The sequence below is a fragment of the Procambarus clarkii genome, chromosome 28, assembly GCF_040958095.1.
Source record: "Procambarus clarkii isolate CNS0578487 chromosome 28, FALCON_Pclarkii_2.0, whole genome shotgun sequence".
Classification (NCBI taxonomy): Eukaryota; Metazoa; Arthropoda; class Malacostraca; order Decapoda; family Cambaridae; genus Procambarus; species Procambarus clarkii.
In genome coordinates, this window is record NC_091177.1 from 18,216,805 (window position 1) to 18,243,046 (window position 26,242).

The 26,242-nt window shown below is 41.0% G+C and overlaps 1 protein-coding gene across 1 annotated transcript in view; it reads right to left on the bottom strand.

Moving 5' to 3' along the window:
* LOC123768525 (uncharacterized) overlaps positions 1-19,877 on the bottom strand; it is a 63,621-nt gene extending 43,744 nt beyond the window's left edge. Inside the window, exon 1 of the mRNA XM_069332633.1 lies at positions 19,634-19,877. The gene's annotated coding sequence lies outside the window, so the exon portion shown is untranslated. The remainder of the gene's footprint in view (positions 1-19,633) is intronic.
* Positions 19,878-26,242: the final 6,365 nt, after the last annotated feature.

Below are 26,242 nucleotides of genomic sequence, written 5' to 3' on the forward strand. Positions count from 1 at the left end.
TACCAGATAGGCGGGACCCAAGAGCCAGAGCTCAAAACCTGCAAGCACAGCCAGGAGCCTTACCAGGTGAGTACAGAACCAACCCTACAACCCCCACACCTCACAACATTAAAAAAGGAGGGTCCCCTGAATGACTCCAGCATGGGTTGGACATGCACATGAGGGGGACAGGAAGGGTTGAAAAAGGGACAGTCACTGGTGTGCGAACGGTCTCAGTCGTACAAAAATATACCTAAATAAAGACAGGTATATAAACAACTCTGCATCCAGCGCCCGGCCAAAAGACGCCAGACCGCAGAAACTCACCTGGCGAACGGTGGCACGAACTTGACACGACTCAACCGTGCCCAGAAGAACGGGGGAGCACCGCCAGGTGAAGACGCCAGAGCCGGACCCCGCCGGACCCACAGGAGAGCAGGGAAAGGCGAAGGAGGCGGTCCACACCCATGACACAGGGAAAACCGCGGTGTCCTCCCCACAACTGGGAACCAGGACACCCCCGGCGCGAAGGGGCACATACCGCAGCCAGGGAGAAGAACGAGAGGCGAAGCACTGTAGCAAAAAGGGCGCAAAACACCAGCACTGAAACACCGCCCAGACCAAAACAAACTCCATGGCGCATGCGCATAACACGCTGGCCGAACTGCACACCCTCTCTGCGGGAAAACGCCAGCCAGGACTACTGCACGAGAAAAGTAGCCAAAAGAGGAAGCAGGAACAATAAAACCGGCCAAAGAAGCAAAGAGCGCAAAAAGGAACCCAACCGGGCGACAAGCAGCCCAACTGGGCGACAAGCAGCCCAACCGGGCGACAAGCAGCCCAACCGGGCGACAAGCAGCCCAACCGGGCGACAAGCAGCCCAACCGGGCGACACGCAGCCCAACCGGGCGACAAGTAGCCCAACAGGGCGACAAGTAGCCCAACAGGGCGACAAGTAGCCCAACAGGGCGACAAGTAGCCCAACAGGGCGACAAGTAGCCCAACAGGGCGACAAGGAAGAGGAGCCGACAGACGTTCCAATAATGCGGGAAGTAGCGAAAAACCTTCCCGTACCCTCGAGAACACAGAAGCCAACACTAGTCCCGAAGGCACACGCAGGCGCACCCGAGATCAGAAGTCACGCAGAACCCCATCGAACGGGGAAACATGACAAAAACACCGTCCCAAAAAGGGGTGGGAGGAAACATCGACCCACTGGACAGAACCAACCGACTCAAAGGCCAAGGAACCGAGCCCGGGGAGGGGCCGACGCCCAACAGCATGCACGGCGAGTGGGGAGGAAAGACCCCACTCCGCGTAACCACAAGCCCCGCCTAGAGGGGGATAAAAAATCCCACGGGGTCCAACGGGGCCAAGGGCCCCCCAAGTCAGCCCCTCCCCAGCCCCGTGAACCGACACGACAGGCCCCGGGGCCGAGCCGTTCCCCCAAAGCCCCGGCCGTACCAGAAAACCGGGGCAGCCGTGAAAACACTAAGGAAGGGAGCCCACTGGCAGATTCATACAACACGGCTGGAGGAACAGGCTCAAATGCCCCCGTCACTACCCCGGAAGGGGAATTCCCCGAGACTGCCCGAGTCTCAACACCACCAAAAACCCCGCCCCGAACCTACAGATGGTAAGGAACCGGACGCAGGCAGGAAGGGTGATCCAGGGGAAAGACAAGGGGGCGTGGATGGAACCGAAGCAACCAACACCCCCAAGTCCCAAAACGAACTACAACGGGGCAGCCCCGGGGCTCCCGGGGAGGAAACCACGAGAACGTTGCCACCACCAAGGCTTAAGTGCAATGCCCCTGCTGCCCGCACCCGCTTCGTTAGCACAACCGGGTAACCAAGCCACAACGAGCAACCAAACTCGCAGGACTCCGGGTCGAAGGTGTCACCGACCCCACAGGCAGCAGACGGAGGCAAAACAGAGAGTCACCCAGAGACAAAGGGCGAGAGCAACCCTCAAACTCGCTGGAAGCGAGGGGGGGACTCTGGGGTCACATCCATCGGACCCGCACGCCCCCAGGGGTTTCCCAGGGTCCCGAGCGTTTACTATAAGAGGACTCGCGCTCAGGTAATCCCAGGCAGGGTACTGCTAACCGGCACCCAAAGCTACCAAACAACTTTCTAAGAGCTGAACCCCTGGGACGTGTAAACTCACGGGGACCTAGCAGGGGGTACCACCAGAAAATACTCAGAACACAAGGGACACAAGGGGCAAGAACGAAGGCTGACCCCCCCCCCACCAGGTAGATAAACAAAAAGAAAAAGAAAACCCCGCAAGAGGACAGCGTACCCAAGCGGAACAGAGCCGGCCGCTATGATTGGTAAAGACAAGCTGCACAGCACCCTTCGCCCCTACCAGTGCAAACTGCCCCCTACCCTAAGGCGAACAAGGGAGACAGAACACTCGAGCACACAAAGAGTGGCCGAAAACCAAGCGGTAAACGGCCAAGCAGGGGCAGGACCCAAGGAACTTGTGGAAGGTGGCCCCAAGGGCAGTACTTACAGGGCACCTAGGGAAGGGAACCCTAGGCACATGCAGCCCGAGTACTGGAGAATCACTCCCGGCTCACGCACCACCTAGAAAACAGACACCACACTCTAGGTACAGTGCTGAAACAACCACTGGAGCCGGAGCACATAACCGTTGCCTATAGCATCAGCCGAAGAACTGATGGGTGGATAGTCGGCGTGGGAGGTCTGGGGCTCCCCCTTCCCCCTCCCGGGGAGGGGGGAGCTGCGCAGACAGCGGCGCGGTGACGTATGACGTCATACTAGTTTCCATGTTTTCTGTTGAGTTCTATCCACTAGTTCGGCTTTAGGTAGCAATTTTCACCAGAATAGGGGTTTGTTTTGGAATGCTTACCTTTCTGGATGCTTGACCCGGTCGATGGCAGACATAGAATGCTTCCAACCACACGGGGGTTTCTATAGGCCATTGCTCCCCTTGCCTCTCTGAGGGGGCCAGGTTCTGGCCGTGGTCCCCGGTAGGCCCTAGAACTCCATACACATGACTGATGCCAAAGTCTGACATTAGCATATCAGCCGGTAAAGCTCCGGGGAGCCGGCGGGGCTCCCCCCAGAAAAAGCCAAGAATTTATTTCCTGCACACAGGGGGGGTTGCCATATTTTGAGCCCGAGCAGCACAGTGACTAATAAGGATACAAAGGTTAGTAGAACAATAGAAAACTTCAAGAAATATTCAATTAAGGACGCAATTTACAACTAGGCCAAAGAATGGAGCAAGTTGAAGGTCACCACATTAAAGAATGCATGGAATAAAATTCTGAGTCCGGTACCTAGTTAGAATGAAGACAAAGATTACTATGATTTTGAGGGCTTTGATAATGTGATTTTTGAGACATTCAGAGATGCAGGTGAGGAAGATGTGCAACTTTCTGATGTGAATGCATGGTTAGATAATGATGCTGATGATCCAGGTTATGGTGAATTAGCTGATGATGAGATTATCTAGTCTGTTACTGGTAATAATGATGAGGATGTTGAAGAGGAAGATGATAGTGTGTTACCTATTCCATATGCTGCATCATTGCAAAAGGTTAATGATCTGCTTGGTTGCTGTAACTGATAATGAAGAGCTGACAGATTATTACCGGCACCTAAAGGACATGAAAGATATTATAATATCTTTGTGGTTGGCACAACAAAGAGACAAACTATGATTCAAAAGTTTTTGGTATGATTTCACAGAAGGCCTACAGGAACAGCACCCAGCACTAGCAAGGACACACCTGAGGATGCCCAGGCAACTGGACCAGCACCCAGCACTAGCAAGGACTCACCTTCCGAGGATGTCCAGGCAACTAGACCAGCACCCAGCACTAGCAAGGACTCACCTTCCAAGGATGCCCAGGCAACTGGACCAGCACCCAGCACTAGCAAGGACTCACCTTCCGAGGATGTCCAGGCAACTAGACCAGCACCCAGCACTAGCAAGGACTCACCTTCCAAGGATGCCCAGGCAACTGGACCAGCACCCAGCACTAGCAAGGACTCACCTTCCGAGGATGCCCAGGCAACTGGACCAGCACCCAGCACTAGCAAGGACTCACCTTCCGAGGATGCCCAGGCAACTGGACCAGCACCCAGCACTAGCAAGGACTCACCTTCCGAGGATGCCCAGGCAACTGGACCAGCACCCAGCACTAGCAAGGACTCACCTTCTGAGGATGCCCAGGCAACTGAACCAGCACCCAGCACTAGCAAGGACTCACCTTCTGAGGATGCCCAGGCAACTGGACCAGCACCCAGCACTAGCCATAACTTACCTGAGAGTACCAATTGAGCTGTACAGCACAGTTCTAATGACACTAAATGTACAAAGTGTAGTTTAAGTGATATATGTGTACTGCAGTAGTGTGATTCTAGTGGTCTGTACTTTATGCACAGACTGTAGTGTATAATGTACATTTGTTAGAAAAGTTACTGTTCTTTAAACAATTTATATTGATATCATATGTGTGGCACTCTCAGGATATTGAGACTAACAAAGTTTGCACTACACAACTCAAAGTTACCCTAGTGTTCTAGTGCAGACAAGAATATTCAAGATGGCCGCCAGCAAGAGGAAAAACAGAGTTTCATTTTGGGGGATTCAATGAAGAAAGCATTGATATAAGCAGTCTACACAACAAGTTGGCAAAATTAGATACCATAGTGAACTCTCATGTAGAAATAATCAGTAAATTGAAAGAAAGTAATGACTAGTTGTGTAGCAAAGTTTTATGTCTTGAGGGTTTAGTGAAAGACTTGTGCAAGGACAAGACTCAATTGGAAACAAATTGCAAAGCCATGGAAGAGGAAAATAAACTCTTAAAAAATAGCTTTGGAAGAAGCAAATTTAAACATAAATGACTACAATAGGTTAAGTAAGGAAATTCAACAGGAGAAACAGCTTTTGTCAGCACAGATGGAGGAAGTTACACAGGGAATAGAACAGTGCAAGAAGGATATGCAACTAACCTATGCACAAGTGGCCAAGGAGAAGGAAAAAATTGAAGAAGCAGTAAAGGAAGCCAAACACTGCAGCAACCAAGATAAAACAAACATTAGGCTGGAGATGAGGAAGGAATTGGCATCTAACCCAAAGTTGGTACAAAACACAGTTGATCGGAGCAAGTCCCTGATAATTTTTGGTTGCAAAGAAAAGATAATATCTAGGTCAGAAAGAGCTGTAGAAGAAGCAAAAGTAGTAGATAAAATTGTTGGCCTCGTGGAAGGTCTTACTACCATAGAGAATGTCTGCGACTACAGGAGAATAGGCAGGTACGTAAAAGGAAAAGATCGATCTTTGAGGATCACCCTAAACGGTGCCAAATAGATGGAAGAAGTACTAAGGAATGCTAGAAAATTACAAAGTGATGAGGATGGGAAAGTGTGATCGTTAAGACGAGATCTTTCAAGAGAAGACAGAGAGAAGCTGAAACTAAACCTCATAGAGGTAAAAAACTAAATGAGAGCAGAAATGAAGAAGAAATCAATTCTTTTTTCTACAAATTGATAAGGGAAGGCAGGCCTGTAAAATGGTACAAAAAGGCAACCCAACAAAATTGCTAGAGAGAGGGGTAGTGATGAATAAGGAGAGGGGGAACATGTTCCTGAAAATAGTATACACCAATGTAGATGGAGTAAGATCAAAGATACTGGAGTTAAGTGATGTAATACAGCTTCAGACACCAGACATTGTTGCACTCACGGAGACATAACTTGAAGATGTTATTTTAAATGAGGTCATATTCCCAAGAGGCTACTCAATTTGGAGACGGGACAGAAAAATTAGGAAAGGCGGTGGCGTTGCTGTGCTGGTGAAAGTACACCTAATGGTGAACGAAATAATGATTGCCAATCCACGAGAAGTTGACGTAATAGCATTAGAGATCTCCTATGAGGATGATAAACTAATGATCATAAATGCACATAGTCCACCGCCATGCAACACATGGACAAAGGGGGAGCTAGATAGTGAACGAGAGGGTCTTATAACAATAATGAGAGAGTTTATAGTAAAAGCGGATAAATATAGATCACGACTTTTGATAGTCAGCAACTTCAACTTAAAATCCATATACTGGGAAGCATACAAAGCTAGAACAGAGGATTTTTGGACCAGTAGATTTGTAGACCTCATCCTGGAAACATTCTTGTATCAACATGTTAAACAAGCTACGAGGATGAGGGAAGGGGACGTTGTTGGATATTTCCAACACCGAATACAACACTGTTGTATTCTCATTACTTATTACTAACAATACTAATTATTGTAGTAAGTAAAATTAACAACACGTAGAATTCTCATGTACTAATAATTTCATCTGTGCAGTAGGCTAGGAGTCTCACGTCACCTGACGCCAGTATTGCGTCAGATTTCCTTACAGTAAACACATTATATCCAATGTATGTGAGAATTAAACACGATTCTCTATACCTAAGGCATTCTGTATGATAACTAATTGCAGATGAATTGACTACCAACTAAATGCCGAATAGAGCGTTGGAGTCATAGCGTCTATCTCGTAATAACGTTAACGTCACCAGTGAATGCCATGGGGAGACATTAATTCCTCTCCCTTATATATTTACTATTCTTAAATTGGTAAATAATAATAATTTCCTCCTCTAAATAATAAACCCCTCCAGTCTTCAACGTTTCAAGCGTAAATGCGAGAAATATTAATGTTCGTGACAATAATTTGTTTTATGAACGCGGATGCAGCGTGGGTAGAGGAAGGCCAACTCAGTACACGCGGAGAGCCGCTCAGAGGCAGACCTGCGTATTCCGTACTCACAAGGAGACGCCATTGTCCAGCCACTAGGGCAGACGTTATCCATCCTCAGATGAAAGTCGCCACTGTGAGGCGTGAATAACCTTGCAGATAATATCTTCAGCTAGTGCTGGTGTCAAATAAGGAACCTTTTAACCTGGTTCTTGACGACACGTGACCGGCCAGCGAAGCGCGTCACTATCCAGGATAGGTCAAACCGGAGCCTGGGACGCGAAGCACGGCAATCTTAATACTTATACAGTGCCCACAGCTAAGTATAGTCCTTTATGTGATGCATCAGGTAAAAGTTTAATGGTAGCTGGGTGATTGTCCGTTATGACGCACGATAACATCTAATAACAGGTGATTAAATTCTGTCACCTGTAACTCTCAATTTCTTGAATATAGATTTAGTAGTTAAATTAGTTACTACTGTACATATTTGTCTTGCAGCACGAGAGAGGAACTCTCCATGCCGCCTTCTCCCATATTAATCCGTCCCTTTCGTCAGCCGACCGAGTCCAGAGAATAAGAGGAACTTCCATGGCTTGTCTAAAGGAATCATCATTAAGCTAAGACTATATTTTCTTTCATGATTCTATTGCAATTTCTTATGTGCAGAATCCCTCAGGATTAATATGTGGTTTACTGTAACTCTCATTGCTATACTCATAATCTATGTTTCCATCTATGGTAATGATAGCAGTTTCAATATAATTTTTATAGGATTAGATTATTATTAATTGAATTAGTGAACGAACCACACTAATTCCTGGACGTACTTACCTCCAGTAATAACCCCCCAATGTAGGTGCTTGAGGGTTTGATTCATTTAATAATACTGTACAGCCCATTAATTATTTCTATGATCATAAATTCTAGTATTTTTATCCATAGTTACTGGTTTCATCTAGGAATTATTTAATGATCAGAAATTCTCAGTTTCCCTCTTTACTATAAAAGCGGGTGGTCCTTCGTAATTTAATTTACTACATTAATATTTAAATAATCAGATTCAAGCCCCAAATATCCCACATTATGGCCCTTATCGAACCGGATAGGCATTAAATCTATAATTAAAATATTAACCATTAATAACTAATCATTGTGTGACAGAAGCTAGACTAACTATTTAATTAATTGTGTCAACTAACAGTGTAACACATCAGTTAGTCTAGATCACACTAACATAGCTACCTTATACATAGCTTTAGTGGGTCATAACCAATTACCCACAACATTTAGACCTACACTTCATACTGAAGTAGAATCTTTAGGTCACCAAGAGCAACAGCTCATAACCTTATATTAATCACTAACACCAATTAAGTGTTAACCATTTAGGCTATACCAATGTTTCAATATATGGCTGTCAGCAGACTGTCCATTATAGCCTGAATCCATGTTATAATTACTGATTCACTCAAGTCAGTGGATCATTAACATTTAGGGATCCAGTATACTAATATAAATTACTGATCTCATACTAGTTAATCATTACTAACCCTGATAATATTTTATTCCATAATTAGGAGTACATTCAGGAGTTAGATAATATTTACGGCAGTAGAATACTTGCCAAACACAATTAATTCCTTTGTGTTCATTTAATTTCTTATACACATAATTACACAAGTGTATATTATATAAAATACCAAAAAACCCAAAAACACAGCACAATTATTTGCACATTACTGCACCATAATATAATCTTTGCCAACCTTAGGTAGGTAGCAATTTAGGCTGTGATTGTGTTGAATCTGGCACAAGCACAGACTAAATATAGTTGTAGTTTCTCAAGTAGAAATTCTCACGACTAGGCTTGAGCTAGTTAGTGACACATATATTATTCTTTTGTGCTGACCCTATCAAGGGTGGGATTAACCATTTATTGTGTAATTATTTTATTGCATATTTCTATGTATGTTTTTGAGTGTTACTGTAAGTCAACTACCCATCCGAGGCTGATTTAGAAGAGCTAAGCTGAGGAACACCTGTAGTGAGACCAAGGTACCACTCAAATCTTAGTTGCTTATTATTAGGTAGGTAGCTAACCTCTAAATGAGGTAAATTACAACCAGCCTCAAGAAATATCAGGCTGTCAATACTTATACCTGCTCTGCATCAAGGAGCAGACTATAGCTATACCACTAGCTACATAAGCCCTATCAGGCTGTCATTACTTATACCTGCTCTACATCAAGGAGCAGACACCATAGCTATACCACTAGCTACATAAGCCCTATCAGGCTGTCAATAATTATACCTGCTCTGCATCAAGGAGCAGACTATAGCTATACCACTAGCTACATAAGCCCTATCAGGCTGTCATTACTTATACCTGCTCTACATCAAGGAGCAGACACCATAGCTATACCACTAGCTACATAAGCCCTATCAGGCTGTCAATACTTATACCTGCTCTGCATCAAGGAGCAGACAATAGCTATACCACTAGCTACATAAGCCCTATCAGGCTGTCATTACTTATACCTGCTCTACATCAAGGAGCAGACACCATAGCTATACCACTAGCTACATAAGCCCTATCAGGCTGTCAATAATTATACCTGCTCTGCATCAAGGAGCAGACTATAGCTATACCACTAGCTACATAAGCCCTATCAGGCTCAATTTACCGCAAGAATGAATCCTTTAGAAAGGAATGCAAGATTCTTGACAGCTCTTCAACGTCCCTTAGGAAAACTGCTTATGAAATGTCATTTCTGTGTCGAAACTGACCCAGGTGACGTCTATAGACTAGCAAGTTACGTAAGGTACGCCATCCAAAAATATGATCATGTAAAGACTGTGATCGAGTCCCACAGGAATTTACTCCAAGTCGGTCATACTGTCTCAGACCACTTACGTCTGACAGAATCTGATCTCGATAACTATGAACATTCTGTTCAAACCAGGTTAGACCGATATAAGGAGGTGCTTGCGAGACAAGATATTCCCGAGTGGGTGGATCAGATCATTAATAGACCTGTATCCAAGTTAACACTCAGTTCAGATGAAATACCTGAACTACCTCAAGACGAGGAGAATCCTCTAATCAATGCTGATCACTATACAGGATCAACAACTGAAGTTCAACCTTCATTTTCTAACCTCTCATCTAATACCGCTTCATGTGATGATTTGTTTACAGAGTCTGATCAAATTTCAGACCACTCTTCTCAATGTTCCTTGGATTCTATAAGTTCAATACATAAGGCTACTGAATTAACTAGCCTATCACCAGAATCCAGAGAAACAAGTGAAGCTGCAGATGAAACAAGTGAAGCTGCAATAATCAGTGAATCTGAACCAGAAAATGATAAAGCTAATGCTGCAGCAGCAGTCAAAGCTGTAATCAAAGCTGAGGCTAAACAAGAAGCCTTAAGCAACACAAGTAATGGTCACAATTGCTCACAACAGCCTTCTAAAGTAAGTGCTAACAATGAGAAGACTATTATAAACCTTGTGCACCAATTATTAAATTTATCTTCACCAGAGCAATCAGTTGACTCTTTACAAGCCTTTAGTTTCCAGCTTGAGTCACTGATAAATTCTTTCAGTAAAGAGGTGGATCACCCAACTACTGAGTGGATGACTAAAATTATCATCCAGAGAAAATTGTCTGGTGACACACTTAATAAACTATATGTATGCCAGAATGGTAATACCCTGTCAATGCAGGATATATTTACAGGTTTGCATAATATGAGCAATCATACAGCAGACCAAGCAATTAATGCTAAATCTGAATGCACCAAAACTGTACCTACATCAGTTTCCTTGCCTGAAACTCCTAAAGTGACACTGTCACTAGGTAACAAAGGTGCTAATAACCCATGTAACCAGAATCAGTCAAATACTGATTCATCAGTGAGACCTAAGAGTCCCACAGGTGCTCCTAAGAGACCTAATAGTCCAAAGAGCACTGCTAATAACTCCACAGGTACTCCTAAGAGACCTAATAGTCCAAAGAGCACTCCCAAGAACCTGTTAATGGTTCCCCAGAGTACACCAAGTACTCCCAAGAGAATAAATAACAAGCAAATGCAAACAGCAAAACCATCACAACCTGCAAATACTGTTTTACCTAAAACGGTAACCCCTAAACGAACTATAGGATGGGGAATGTGCTTGTTTTGCAATCAAAAACATTCTCTGTACAAATGTACTAATTATCCTAATAGAGACACAAGAGTCAGACGACTCAAACAGTTACATAAATGTACTAGGTGTCTCAAACCACATAATGTTAACAGCTGTGACACCCCACTGAACACCTGCAATAGGTGTAGAAGGGGCAAGCATCATGCTGCACTGTGCAAATTAGTTAGGACTAATTATGTCAATCCTAGAATAAGACGTAGAGAATCTACACCAGTAGAGTGCTGCAAGGTGCGAGATGTGTACAGCGTAACTACACAAGCATCTCAAGTGGATGCTGCCCTGCCTACTGTCCAACTTCAAGTGAAGAACAGAGGAACCAAGATCACCATACGTGGACTATTTGATCAAGGTTCCCAGAGAACTTTCATTACTCAAAGGGCAGCAGAGGCACTTAATTTACAACCAATAGGACAGGTAAAATTAAACTTGTCAGGGTCCATGATAAATCGAGGAACCCATGAATACACAGTAGTTCAACCGCTTGTACGACTAGGTAGTCATGCCAAGGCTGTCCAAGCGCCTTAACAATGTAAATGTACTAGTAGGAGCCGACTACTATTACCAGTTCATAACTGGACATGTTAAACGATTGGGAATGAATATGCTCCAATCTGCAGGTGGCTACTTACTTACTGGTAAAGTTCTGAATGTGAACAAGCCTAAACCTGCCAATAATAATAAATTAGTCAGCAGTAAATCAATTCTCCAGCAGCAAGCTAAAAGGAAAAACACAGCTGAGTAATAAACTCAGATTGAATGTAGTGCAATTGATACTCGCGGAGATGTTTCATAGCTCTCAGTGAAAACCAATGGTCCGTACTCAAACAAGTACAAGTCACAACGACCAAACCATTGAATTCACTGCAGACCTAGAATTATTCTCGACAAGTAGTAATTGACCACACTCAGTCTTCCTAGTTAAATTGTAATGTTGGGCTAGAGAATCTAGTACCCTCTAGGTAATTAATAATGTTAGGCTAGAGAATCTAGCACTTAATGCCACTGGCATTTCCTGAATTTAGTAATTCTATGAAGTCATCAAGCAACTTCAGTAATTACAAATTCACTAGGACCACTGGTCCACTATACTTGCGCTTAAAGGTTTGCCAAGAAAACCTTCTTAATACCATGTTTTCTGCACTAAGAGTTAGTGATAAATACTTGCATTAATTGTTTGAGTTGTTTTTCTTTCGTTTCTGCTTATTTAGTGTAGGAGCGCAACACGAACAAACTTGCAAACTTACTAATATGTAAGCGAATTTACAGAGAACTAATATGTTTAATGCATTATCGTTAAACATTAGCATTGTTAATTAACATGCTTCCTGAGCTTAATATAGCTCACCTTAGAATTAACGTAATAATATGAGTGCTTGTTCCCCATGCGTACGAGCTTAATATTGCTCGCCATGATAATTGAATAATGCAAAACTCCACCTCGTTAATTCGAGTTCACTGAACTCACCCTGTTAGCACTGCTAACGAGCTCACTGTAGCTCACCCTGTCAACACTGTTGACGAGTTCACTGCAACTCACCCTGTTAGCACTGCTAACGAGCTCACTGTAGCTCACCCTGTCATCACTGTTGACGAGTTCACTGCAACTCACCCTGTTAGCACTGCTAACGAGCTCACTGTAGCTCACCCTGTCAACACTGTTGACGAGTTCACTGCAACTCACCCTGTTAGCACTGCTAACGAGCTCACTGTAGCTCACCCTGTCAACACTGTTGACGAGTTCACTGCAACTCACCCTGTTAGCACTGCTAACGAGCTCACTGTAGCTCACCCTGTCAACACTGTTGACGAGTTCAATGTAACTCACCCTGTTAGCACTGCTAACGAGCTCACTGTAGCTCACCCTGTTAACACTGTTAACGAGCTCACTGTAGCTCACCCAGTCAACACTGTTGACGAGTTCAATGTAACTCACCCTGTTAGCACTGCTAACGAGCTCACTGTAGCTCACCATATTCACGAGTTCAATATAGCTCGACCTGTTAATGAGCTCAATACTGCTCACAATCTTAATTCGAGTACTTTGCTCACAATTAGCTTAGTCCCTTACTTAGGTAGGTTAGAAATTCAAACCATTTATTTAGGTAGGCTTAGGGACTTTAGTAGTGTCAACTGAGTACTAGCCTAATCTGTACTCACCATTAATTACAGTTGACTATACTTATAGAGACTGATTTAATAAACTCAAATTCATGTAAAGGTGATTTCGTATTAACCAGTTTACAGTGTCAAGCCTATGAGCTGCCATTTAATTAGCTCATAAGTCAGAATGACTAGGCTGCTAATCTCACTGTCGACTCAGAATTTTCCTTGATTTTAATGAATAAACTTTTCAGTTCTCTACTTTTCTATTATTTTAGCTAGTTAGCAAATTATTTGTACCATCAGTCAGAATGACTACTGCACGGCAGTGCACATTAAATTCAATTTCCTCATTTGAATTTGGGGTGATCGTGATACTGCGTGATGTTATTGTCTAGTAACCCAATAGTTACAAGTCACAGCGACCCTAGACAGTGACCTTACTGTAGTGTCATAGTCTCCTTGATCTTGAAGGACTAATAATACTTTACTGTATAATCATACAATAGTGTTATCAGTTCTTAGGAACTTATTCTGAGTTTGCCTACGATTCAGCAGCTACGTAATACACCATTACATGTCACTGCGACCCTAGTTGTTGAGTTTATTGTGAGCTTTAGAGTGTTCCTGATTACCGATAACTTAATCATTTAATGTTTCAATATTTAACACATGTTTCCACTAAGGGAAACTACAAGCCTATTATAGTTCTCAACTAAGAGCAATTCTTTAATTATTGTGTAGGCTATAAGTAACATGTTTCATTTACATGTAATTAGCAAGACTTAAGTTCTTGAAAGTCCTTGATCAATCCGGGACGTTCGTTATGTGTGTACCAACATACTAACATATTAACATACTAATGTACTAATCTTAATATCACTTCGGGATAGGTCAGTACAACACAGTACACTACGACCCTAGAATCCTCCCCCCGGAGTTATGTTGGATATTTCCAACACCGAATACAACACTGTTGTATTCTCATTACTTATTACTAACAATACTAATTATTGTAGTAAGTAAAATTAACAACACGTAGAATTCTCATGTACTAATAATTTCATCTGTGCAGTAGGCTAGGAGTCTCACGTCACCTGACGCCAGTATTGCGTCAGATTTCCTTACAGTAAACACATTATATCCAATGTATGTGAGAATTAAACACGATTCTCTATACCTAAGGCATTCTGTATGATAACTAATTGCAGATGAATTGACTTCCAACTAAATGCCGAATAGAGCGTTGGAGTCATAGCGTCTATCTCGTAATAACGTTAACGTCACCAGTGAATGCCATGGGGAGACATTAATTCCTCTCCCTTATATATTTACTATTCTTTAATTGGTAAATAATAATAATTTCCTCCTCTAAATAATAAACCCGTCCAGTCTTCAACGTTTCAAGCGTAAATGCGAGAAATATTAATGTTCGTGACAATAATTTGTTTTATGAACGCGGATGCAGCGTGGGTAGAGGAAGGCCAACTCAGTACACGCGGAGAGCCGCTCAGAGGCAGACCTGCGTATTCCGTACTCACAAGGAGACGCCATTGTCCAGCCACTAGGGCAGACGTTATCCATCCTCAGATGAAAGTCGCCACTGTGAGGCGTGAATAACCTTGCAGATAATATCTTCAGCTAGTGCTGGTGTCAAATAAGGAACCTTTTAACCTGGTTCTTGACGACACGTGACCGGCCAGCGAAGCGCGTCACTATCCAGGATAGGTCAAACCGGAGCCTGGGACGCGAAGCACGGCAATCTTAATACTTATACAGTGCCCACAGCTAAGTATAGTCCTTTATGTGATGCATCAGGTAAAAGTTTAATGGTAGCTGGGTGATTGTCCGTTATGACGCATGATAACATCTAATAACAGGTGATTAAATTCTGTCACCTGTAACTCTCAATTTCTCGAATATAGATTTAGTAGTTAAATTAGTTACTACTGTACATATTTGTCTTGCAGCACAAGAGAGGAACTCTCCATGCCGCCTTCTCCCATATTAATCCGTCCCTTTCGTCAGCCGACCGAGTCCAGAGAATAAGAGGAACTTCCATGGCTTGTCTAAAGAAATCATCATTAAGCTAAGACTATATTTTCTTTCATGATTCTATTGCAATTTCTTATGTGCAGAATCCCTCAGGATTAATATGTGGTTTACTGTAACTCTCATTGCTATTCTCATAATCTATGTTTCCATCTATGGTAATGATAGCAGTTTCAATATAATTTTTATAGGATTAGATTATTATTAATTGAATTAGTGAACGAACCACACTAATTCCTGGACGTACTTACCTCCAGTAATAACCCCCCAATGTAGGTGCTTGAGGGTTTGATTCATTTAATAATACAGCCCATTAATTATTTCTATGATCATAAATTCTAGTATTTTTATCCATAGTTACTGGTTTCATATAGGAATTATTTAATGATCAGAAATTCTCAGTTTCCCTCTTTACTATAAAAGCGGGTGGTCCTTCGCAATTTAATTTACTACATTAATATTTAAATAATCAGATTCAAGCCCCAAATATCCCACAGATGTTCCCTCCATGCTAGATTTTATATTAACCAGGAAGGAGGAACAGATATTTGATATTCAGTACCTTCCTCCCTTGGGTAAAAGTGACCATGTCTTTTTGGGGAATAAACTATGCAATGCGTTATAATCTGGTAGAAAATAAGGAGGTTGAAGCAGTTGAAAAAGCTGACTTCAGGAGAGGACACTATGGCGACCTTAGACATTTTTTTTAGTGAGTATAATTGGACAGACTTGCTGCTAGGCAAGGAAGTAAATGAGATGTATGTCAAGTTTTGTGAAATATATGATAAAGGCACAAAAAAAATTATACCAAAGCAGAGATACACAACTACGAAACAGGATTGGTTTGACAGAAATTGTGAGAGGGCCAGAGACCAAAAGACACAAAAATGGAATCAATATAGCAAGAGGCCAAACCCCCAAACATACAAGCGATACAAAGATGCGAGAAACAACTACACGTCATTGAGGAGAGAGGAAGAAAAAAATTTTGAAAAAGAAATTGTGGACAAATGCAAAACAGAACCAGGTCTATTCTATAAATTCATAAACAACAAATTGCAGGGTAAAGGATAATATTCAGAGGTTGAAAATGGGAAATAGATTCACGGAAAAAGAAAAAGAAACGTGTGAAACATTAAACGAAAAGTTTCAAAGTGTGTTTGTACAAAATGAAATCTTCAGGGAACCAGACACAATAAGAATTCCAGAGAACAACAGAGCACATAGAGGTGTCTAGAAACGAAGTGGAAAAAATGCTCAAGGAGCTAAGTAAGAACAAAGCAGTTGGTCCAGATGGAGTTTCACCCTGGGTTCTGAGAGAATGTGCACCTGAGCTCAGCATTCCACTTCAACTGATTTTTCAGGCATCCCTGTTTACAGGAGTTGTAGCTGATGTGTGGAAAAAGGCTAACATCATTCCAATCTACATAAGTGGCAGCAGGGAAGACCCCCCTCAATTATAGACCTGTATCATTAACAATTGTAATTGTCAAAATATTGGAAAAAATAATTAAAACTAAATGGGTAGAACACCTGGACAAAAACAATATAATATCAGACAGACAGTATGTTTTTCAATCTGGAAGATCCTGTGTAACGAATTTACTCGGTTTCTATGATCGAGCCACAGAGATTTTACAGGAAAGAGATGGTTGGGTTGACTGCATCTATCTGGACCTAAAAAAGGCTTTTGACAGTTTCACATAAGAGGTTGTTCTGGAAATGAATATATTGGAGGGGTGACAGGTAAGCTTCTAACATGGGTGAAAAATTTCCTAACTGATAGAAAAATGAGGGCCGTAATCAAAGGCAATGTGTCGGATTGGAGAAATGTCCCAAGTGGAGTACCATAGGGTTTAGTTCTTGGACCGGTAATGTTTATTGTTTACATAAACGATCTACCAGATGGAATACAGAATTATATGAACATGTTTGCTGATGATGCTAAGATAATAGGAAGAATAAGAAACCTAGATGATTGTCATGCCCTTCAAGAAGATCTGGACAAAATAAGTATATGGAGCAATACTTTGCAAATGGAATTTAACGTGAATAAATGCCATGTTATGGAATGAGGATTTGGAGAACATCGACCCTACACAACCTATAAATTATGTGAGAAATCTTTAAAGAATTCTGACAAAGAAAGGGATCTAGGGGTGGTTCTAGATAGAAAGCCGTCACCTGAGGACCACATTAAGAACATTGTGCAAGGTGCCTATGCTACACTTTCTAATTTCAAAATTGCTTTTAAATACATGGATGGTGAAATACTAAAGAAATTGTTCACGACTTTTGTAAGACCAAAGCTGGAATATGAGGCAGTTGTATGGTGCCCATAACTTACGAAGCACATCAACAAACTGGAAAAGGTGCAAAGACATGCCACTAAGTGGCTCCCAGAAGTAAAAGACAAGAGGGGTCTGTCTAATTACCACAAGCTACACAAGCTTCACAAAACTTCCTGGCAATACGTTTGTAATGAATAAATATGATATGTTAGGTTAGGCTGACCTAACCTAACCTAACCTAACCTAACCTAACCTAACCTAACCAAACCTAACCTAACCTAACCTAACCGACGCTTGGATCGTCGACTTTATTTGGCGTCACCAGCTCTTTATTTTCGTCTAATTTCTTAATAAAAATATACTTTTTCAGATTAAAATTATGTTTTCTCATGTTGTACATTCAGCACCAACATTATAATGAGTAAATATATCATATTTATTCATTACTAACATAAGCTTTCTGAAGCTTTGTGAAGCTTGTGTAGCTTGTGGTAATTATACGGACCGGACAAGAGCTATGAGGAGAGGTTAGAGGCATTAAATATGAAAAACTAGAAGATAGAAGAAAAAGAGGTGATATGATCACCAAGTACAAAATAGTAACAGGAATCGATAAAATTGACAGGGAAGAATTCCTGAGACCCGGAACTTCAAGAACAAGAGGTCATAGATTTAAACTAACGAAACAAAGCTGCCAGAGAAATATAAGAAAATTCACTTTTGTAAACAGAGTGGTAGACAATTGGAATAAATTAGGTGAGGTGGTGGAGGCCAAAACCATCAGTAATTTCAAAGCGTGATATGTATGACAAAGAGTGCTGGGAAGATGGGACACCACGAGCATAGCTCTCATCTTGTAACTACACTTAGGTAATTGCATTTAGGTAATTACAACTCAACTGGTAAGGTAAGTACAGCACTGCAACGTGCCATATCAATTTATTTCATTTCAATATACATTCTTTGTTATTTAAATTTTTCATAAGGCAAATGTGTACTGGCATATGCATTAATGTGATTGTATTTTTTTTTGGGGGGGGGGGGGGGGGGGAAAGGGCGTTGCTGGGGCCGAACGGATGGAACGAATTCCACACTGGAATAAATCGGCTATGCCCCATAGCCGAGGACACACTGTATTACTCATTTAATTTCTATATTTACTGTCAACATTTAATGTCATCTAATTTCATGCATTTCTTTGATAAAGTGTTTACTCGTGTCCTTTATGATCTTCGTTATTTGTAAGTGTTGGCCCCATTAACCTTAAATTATAGTATGTTACTCTATGTTCTGATTTGTTAAAAAAAAAATGTTGTGAGGAGCAGTTCACTTGCTTTTCTAAATTACAACTTGTATTTCCATTCTATAATTAATGCAAATAAACTACTGTACTGTTGCTAGAACTTCTGACTCCATAATGTAATAGTCTATAATTGTCATCCTTAAGTATCACCTTCTTTGTATTAATTTTTTATTTTCCTGGAACACTCTCATTTTGTTAGCTTACTACTCTAATAGTATTAAGTGTTTTACCTCGTCACAACATTAATTAAACAATTTTTATATTATTAATAATTTTTGCCCGAAACGCTTTGCATAATAGTAGCTTCATTAGTATATGTAACTCCTGTCTCTTCATTGAACAATACTCTTATGTTCTTTGTACACACAATCTTTTGAATAAATAATAATAATATTATTATTATTATTTACACACGGAAAATCACACAAAAGTGATATACATCAATGAGAAAATTCACTCGGGCTGTGAGATGAGGCAAACCTGCAATGTTTGCATTACCTCATAGCCTCAGTGGATTGTTCATTGATGTATATCACCTTAGTGTGATTTTCTGTGTATCTGAAGTTGTGCATACAGTGTTGAACTACAGTACTTTATCCTTCACCTGAGTGCTTAGGGGTCTTACATAAAATTTGGACTGGCTTCAGGACTTCCTGTGATATCAGGATATCACAGACTTCCTGTGTTATCAGTAGAAATCCGATTATAAAACTTTTAGGAAGTCAGTGGTGGTACAGTGGTAGAGTATGCGACTGGCAATGCCTTGGTTGTTGGTTTGCAACACCACACAGTCCCAGTGGATTTTCGTATTATTATTATTATAAAAATTATCGTATTCGATAGACCAATGTCCACACCCCAACAATGCCATAGGCCTATTTCCACACCCCAACAATTGCATGTTGGGGTGTAAGACAATGGTGGAGCAGAAAGTACTCCAGTACTTACGGTGGATGATGAGAGTGCGAGGAACAAGGTGGTCAGGTGGCGCCAGTGACTCCTTCCTTCAACAGTTTTGTCTCTCCCTCGTGGTATATCCTCAATGTCTTCAGTGGTGTGGCCTCACTACACACTTACACTGCCATAAGTGTCCTGAGAGTACTGTGGGAGGGACAATTTGGCGGGTATTGTGGACACAGGTCTTTAAGACAGGCGAACTTCACGAGTCGTGGAGACGTCTATAGCAACCTTTGTTGTGATGACGTCACTCGCTCGCTCGCTTACTCGCCAGGTAGCTCTTCCCATTTTCTTTGGTTACTGATCTTTGCTGAAGTTTAATTTACCTGAAAGCCACTAATATTGGTGGCCTCAACGAGGACAGGAAGCTGGCGGCTTGTTAAAGGTTCTACCCATTTGCCTGGACGATCTTTTCTATCTGTATTTTAAAACCCAGTACAGATTTGGCGTTTACCTTACCTACTCTCTGGCGGGTAGGCTGTTCTACGGGTTTACAACCATACGGGTGAAAGAGCATCTTCTGTTTTCTGTCCTACATTGAGGCTTGTTGAGCTCGAACCCGAGAATCTGACCTTTTGAAGAAAGTGTCCAGATCGACATCGTCCAAATTGTTTAGTATTTGAAAGGTTTCGATGAGCTCCGCCCTGTCATGCTGGTTTGCAGTGTTATATATTTATTTATTTATTTATTTATTTATATACAAGAAGGTACATTGGGATTGTGAGGATACATAGCATAGTAATTACATTCTTGTAAAGCCACTAGTACGCGCAGCATTTCGGGCAGGTCCATGTACCTTCTTGTATATATATATATAAATCTAAGAAAATTTTAAGTAGGTAAATACTAGCAAAATTTATAAAAATGATAACAGATACATAGCAAGAAAAAAAATAAGATGAGAAAAATTTGTAGGTATATTAAGGCACATAGGTAGCTCAGATTGATTGCAATGACAGCTTGAATGGTAGTTAACAAAAATTAGTAGGCACATTACAGTATATAGCTTGCACAAAAGCACATAAAAAGAAGACAGCAATGAACACAATGATAAAGTTGTTTGGATTAAGTACATAAAGATTGGGAGATTTGGTAACACTAGATACAAAGCAAATTTAAAGCTCATTGTGGGAAACTACGAAGATGAAATTAGGTACTTTTTGGTTTGGTTTTTGAATGGGGCAAAAGTTGGACAGCTTTTCAATTCAATAGGGAGTGAGTTCCATAGACTGGGTCCCTTTATTTGCATAGAGTGTTTACACAGATTAAGTTTGACCCTGGGGATATGTTACGACCCTGGGTTCTCCAGTGGAAACCAGAGGTCAAAATTGAGCTATTAAACTTTCTGGTAGTACAGTTGGGTGCATCACTAGCGGCAATTGTTTGTATCTTCCCTGCCAGACGTAAGACTATTGTTGTTTCTCAAAGAGCATTTAAAGACTGAGCTGGGGGTTGATTATTAAATAATAACATAGGCACCAACTTTGCTTACTAATACTTTCTAATCATTTGTAAAGTAACAATACATTGCATAGGGGAAGATCTTTAATGTGCTTAGCTGCACGATCAATTAGGCTCCTTCCGGCACCACGACATGAGGGAGGCCAGCTGGTCGCTAGGAGCTCTCTTCTCTGGCTGGTGTTCGTGCGGACGAGACCTACTCTGTGGCTGCACCCCTACTCTTCTCCCTTCTCCTCTTACTTATTTCCCTTACCTGAAGTTCCTGTATCCTTAAGTTAAGTACGTGGCATTATTAAGTGTACCTACTCTGGTAGTAACGATTGGTGAGACCTGGGGGTAGTATTTGCCAGTGTTTTGGGTACCCCTAAGTGTTGTGTTTTGTATTAGGGTCCCACGTGGTTTCCCTACCCTAAGCTGCATCCAGCTTCAGTGCTTATCCAGTAGTACTTTACCCTAGCTTGTTATTAGTGTAAACCTTGTATCCTGCCTAAGTGGACCAAGGCTTTTAACGTAAGATAGTGTGGTAAAGTTATTATTATTATTGTTATTGGTGTGAGTGTATATGGGGGGGGTTGTTAAGGGGTTAATAAATAAGTACATGAATTACAGAGTATCCCTTCTTCCTATGTGGGAGCGCATTGATCAACCCTTAGACTAACATATATGGTCTAGTAGCAAGTTATTACTACTGTGGATAGTTTATTTTGGGGGCCGGGCCTTTTAGCTCTCCCATATTTGATACTCTTGTCTTCTAACTACCCTTACCCCTTAATAGTACCAGTACCCATAGAAGCCCCACACCCACATATATATTTATAACAGGATATCAAAGAGATATTTATTTCTGGTGTGGTGATAATGGGTCCTATTACATCTGTCCGGGGAGAGTTTCAGAGCAGAATTTGCATTTAAGAACAGGGTTTTGTAAATGTAGTTGACACAAGAGAATGTGTGGAGGGAGTTAATATTTAGCAAGTTTAGGGATTTAAACAAGGGAGCTGAGTGTTGTCTGAAAGCAGAGTTTGTTATAATTCTGATAGCAGATTTTTGCTGGTTGATGATGGGCATGAGGTGGTTTGCAGTGGCTGACCCCCATGCACAGATACCATAATTCAGATAGGGATAGATTAGTGCATAATATAGTGAGAGGAGAGCAGAGTTAGGAACATAATATCTGATTTTAGAGAGTATACCAACTGTTTTAGAGACTTTCTTAGTTATGTGTTGAATGTGGGTGCTGAAGTTGAGTCTCTTGTCTAGGAATAGGTCAAGAAACTTTCCATCATTTTTATTACTAATGTTAATGTTGTCTATCTGTAGCTGAATTGCATTCGATGATTTGCTTCCAAATAAGATGTAGTAGGTCTTTTCTATGTTTAGTGTTAGTTTGTTAGTTGACATCCATAAGTAGACTTTTTTAACTTTATTATTCAGATTCAGATTCAGATTCAGATGTTTATTCAGGTAAGGTATATACATACAAGTGATGTTACATTAATGGATTGATATATAGATAGATCTAGTACATACAATGCCTAAAGCCACTATTACGCAATGCGTTTCGGGCAAGAAAACATTAATATCTAGAACTTAATACTAATTGAGCATAAAGAATAAAAGATGTTGAGAACAAATACAAATAAAGATAAAAAAAAGGGGGAAACATGACTGAACAAGCAGCACAAATACAATAGGTTGACAAACAGTGTTGATTAAAAAAGAAAAAAAAAAAAAAAAAAAGAAAATAACAGACATGGGTTGACAATAGAGGAGTGAGGTAGATTACAGGGAATTTATTAGGTAGTGTTTAGTTTTTATCTTAAACTGGTTGAGAGAGGTACAGTCTTTAACATGGTTGGGAAGGTCATTCCACATTCTGGGCCCCTTGATTTGCAGAGCATTTCTAGTTTGATTAAGACGTACTCTAGGAATATCAAAACTGTATTTATTTCTGGTGTGGTGCTCATGGGTTCTGTTACAACCTACTATGAAGCTTTTAAGATCAGGATTGGCATTATAGTTTAGCGTTTTATATATGTATAATACACATGAGAGAATGTGCAGAGACTTAATATCTAACATATTAAGAGATTTGAGTAGGGGTACCGAGTGATGTCTGGGGCCAGAGTTGGATATTGTTCTAATAGCGGCTTTGTGTTGGGTAATTAGAGGACGTAAGTGATTTTGGGTAGTAGAACCCCAAGCACAAATACCATAGTTGAGATAAGGATAGATAAGGGAGTAATAGAGAGTCACCAGGGCAGGGCGTGGTACATAATATCTGATCTTAGAAAGAATGCCCACAGTTTTTGAAACTTTTTTAGATATATTTAGAATGTGTCCCTGGAAATTCAGCTTGTGGTCAATGAGAATGCCCAGGAATTTGCCATCTAATTTGTTACAAATTTGGGTATTGTTTATTTTGAGATTTATAAGACTAGAGGATTTATTGCCAAACAGAATATAGAAGGTTTTGTCAATGTTAAGGGTGAGTTTGTTGGCAGTTAGCCAAAGATGGACTTTATTTAGCTCAGTATTTACTGTGGCATTTAGAGCAAGAGGGTCAGGACTGGAGTAAATGAAGGTTGTGTCGTCAGCAAATAGAATTGGTTTGAGGTGTTGGGAGGCATTTGGAAGGTCATTAATGTAGATGAGAAAGAGGAGAGGGCCAAGTATGCTGCCCTGAGGAACACCAATGTTGATGGGTAGGGTGGGAGAAATTGTATTATTCACAGAAACATATTGGAGCCTGTCAGTAAGGTAGGACTCGAGGTATTGTAGGGAGTGTCCTCTGACTCCATAATGATGTAATTTAAGAAGAAGGTTATGGTGGTTGACAGTATCAAAAGCTTTACGCAGGTCCACAAATAACCCAACAGGGAACTCCTTTTTATCAAGAGCTGTATGAATCGAGTTAAGCATACTAATAAGTGCATCGTTAGTGCTTTTTTTGGGTCTGAAGCCATATTGGCAAGGGCTAAGTATATTGAGTTTGGCTAGATATGAGTAAAGCTGCTTGTATATAAGTTTTTCAAAAATTTTTGACAAGTTTGGCAGGATTGATATAGGTCTGTAGTTGTTAACATCTGTGGGGTCACCACATTTGTGGACAGGCGTTACTCTCGCTTTTTTTTAGAATATCTGGAAAGGTTTGGAGTTCAAGTGACTTATTGAAGAGCAAAGCAATAGCAGGGGCTAAAGATCTGGAGGCTTTTTTGTAAATTAAAGTTGGTATCTCCTCAAGGGCACCAGACTTGGTTTTAAGGGAAAGGATTATCTCATTGACGTCAGTGGAGTTAATAGGCTTTAGGTACAGAGACTGTGGATAGTTACCTGTAAGATAGTCCTTAATGTCAGTACTGGAAGATGGAATATCATTTGCAAGGGATGAACCAATGGAAGAGAAGAACCTATTAAACTCAATAGCAGAATCAGAGGCTGAAAGCTGACCATCGTTATTAGACAGGAGAGTCGGTTTGTTATTTAAAGATTTCTTTGATCCCAATATTTGTGAAATTGTGCTCCAAGTTTGTTTAATGTTGCTCTTTATTTGAGTAAATTTAACTTCGTAGTAATTAGTTTTGGCTCGTCTAATTATCTTAGATAGCAATAATGAGTAATTCTTTGAGAATTCTTTGGAGACAATTCCTAACCTATACTTCTTCTCAAGGTCGTGTTTTTTGTTAATGGATTTCAGTATTCCCTTTGTAAGCCAAGGATTGTTGAGCCTTTTGCTTGTGACTTGTTTTGTAAGCCTAGGACAGTGGGTGTTATAAAGGCTAAGAGTTGTTTGTAGAAAAGATTGCACTGCTAGGTTGATGTCCCCTATGTTACCTAACTCGGACTCCCAGTTGACATTATCAGCAGCAGTTATAAAATTGTTTATAGCAGTTTCATTGTGCAGCCTAAAGCTTAACTCCCTTGTTTCTAGAGGTGGTTTGCTAATGTTAGTTAAGAGAAATGTGGGGTAGTGGTCTGTAGTGCTATCGGTGATTATACCTGAAGTAAGCGGAGAGGTTATGTTGGTCCAGATGTGATCTAGAGTCGTGGCAGTGCTATCAGTGATTCTAGTAGGTCTAGTGATTAAAGGTATGAGGAGGCAGGAATTCATACAGTTGAGGAAGCTAACAGCAGTAGGGTGTTCTGGCTCGCAGAGGTCAATATTAAAGTCCCCTGCGATAATTAGGTGGTTTTTGTTCAGTCTGTTATCAAGTATTAGATTTCTAAGGTTTGAGTTGAATCCAGACACATCAGTGTTGGGAATTCTATAGACTGCACCCACAGACAGGACAGACTCGGCACCCTTGACTCTGAAGCTGGCGAAGATATACTCCCCATAGCAGTCTCTAGTTCTAATTTCTTTTAAGCATGTTAGTTCTTGGTGGTAGTAAAGAGCAGTGCCACCACCTCTCTGAAGTTGACGACAGTTGTGAATTGCTGAGTAGTTAGGCATGTTAAAGAGTTGAGTAGTATCCTCTTTCAACCATGTTTCAGTAAGTATAATAAAAGAGAATTTGTTGCCAATAGTTTCAATCAAGGCACTAACATCATCGAAGTGTTTACCTAGGGATCTAACGTTCAAATTGATTACAGAGATATTGTGATTATGAGTTAATACATTGTTTACATCATGTGCTGCAAAATATCTGCAATTTAGATCATTAAAGTGATTATTGTCATAGATAGTGGATAAGAGGTTAAGTTCAGGGTCTATACTTGACTGCATAAAAAAAGCTGATTGTAGAATCAGAAATAAGTAGAAAAAAGCTATAAAATAGGGAAAAATATATACACAATACTGTACAAAACAAACACAAAAGGGGCTTACAGGGGTACAAAGGAGTAAGGGAGTATGGCTAGGCTAGGCAACCTAGGCAATTAATGAGATTAAAGAAAAAACATGTAAACATGGACTATACAAAACACAAGATATGGAAATACAAAACAAAAAATATAAGCAAGACTAAGCAATACAAAAAAACAAAAAACAAATTGAGCAAAAATGAGGTAGATTGCATACGAGTACTCACAGGTACACTGTAAGTAACAATTTGCAATTTGAGATGCAGGCAAAGCCAGGGGTACAATGGAGTAAGGGAGCATGGCAAGGCTAGGCAACCTAGGTAATAAATGAAATCA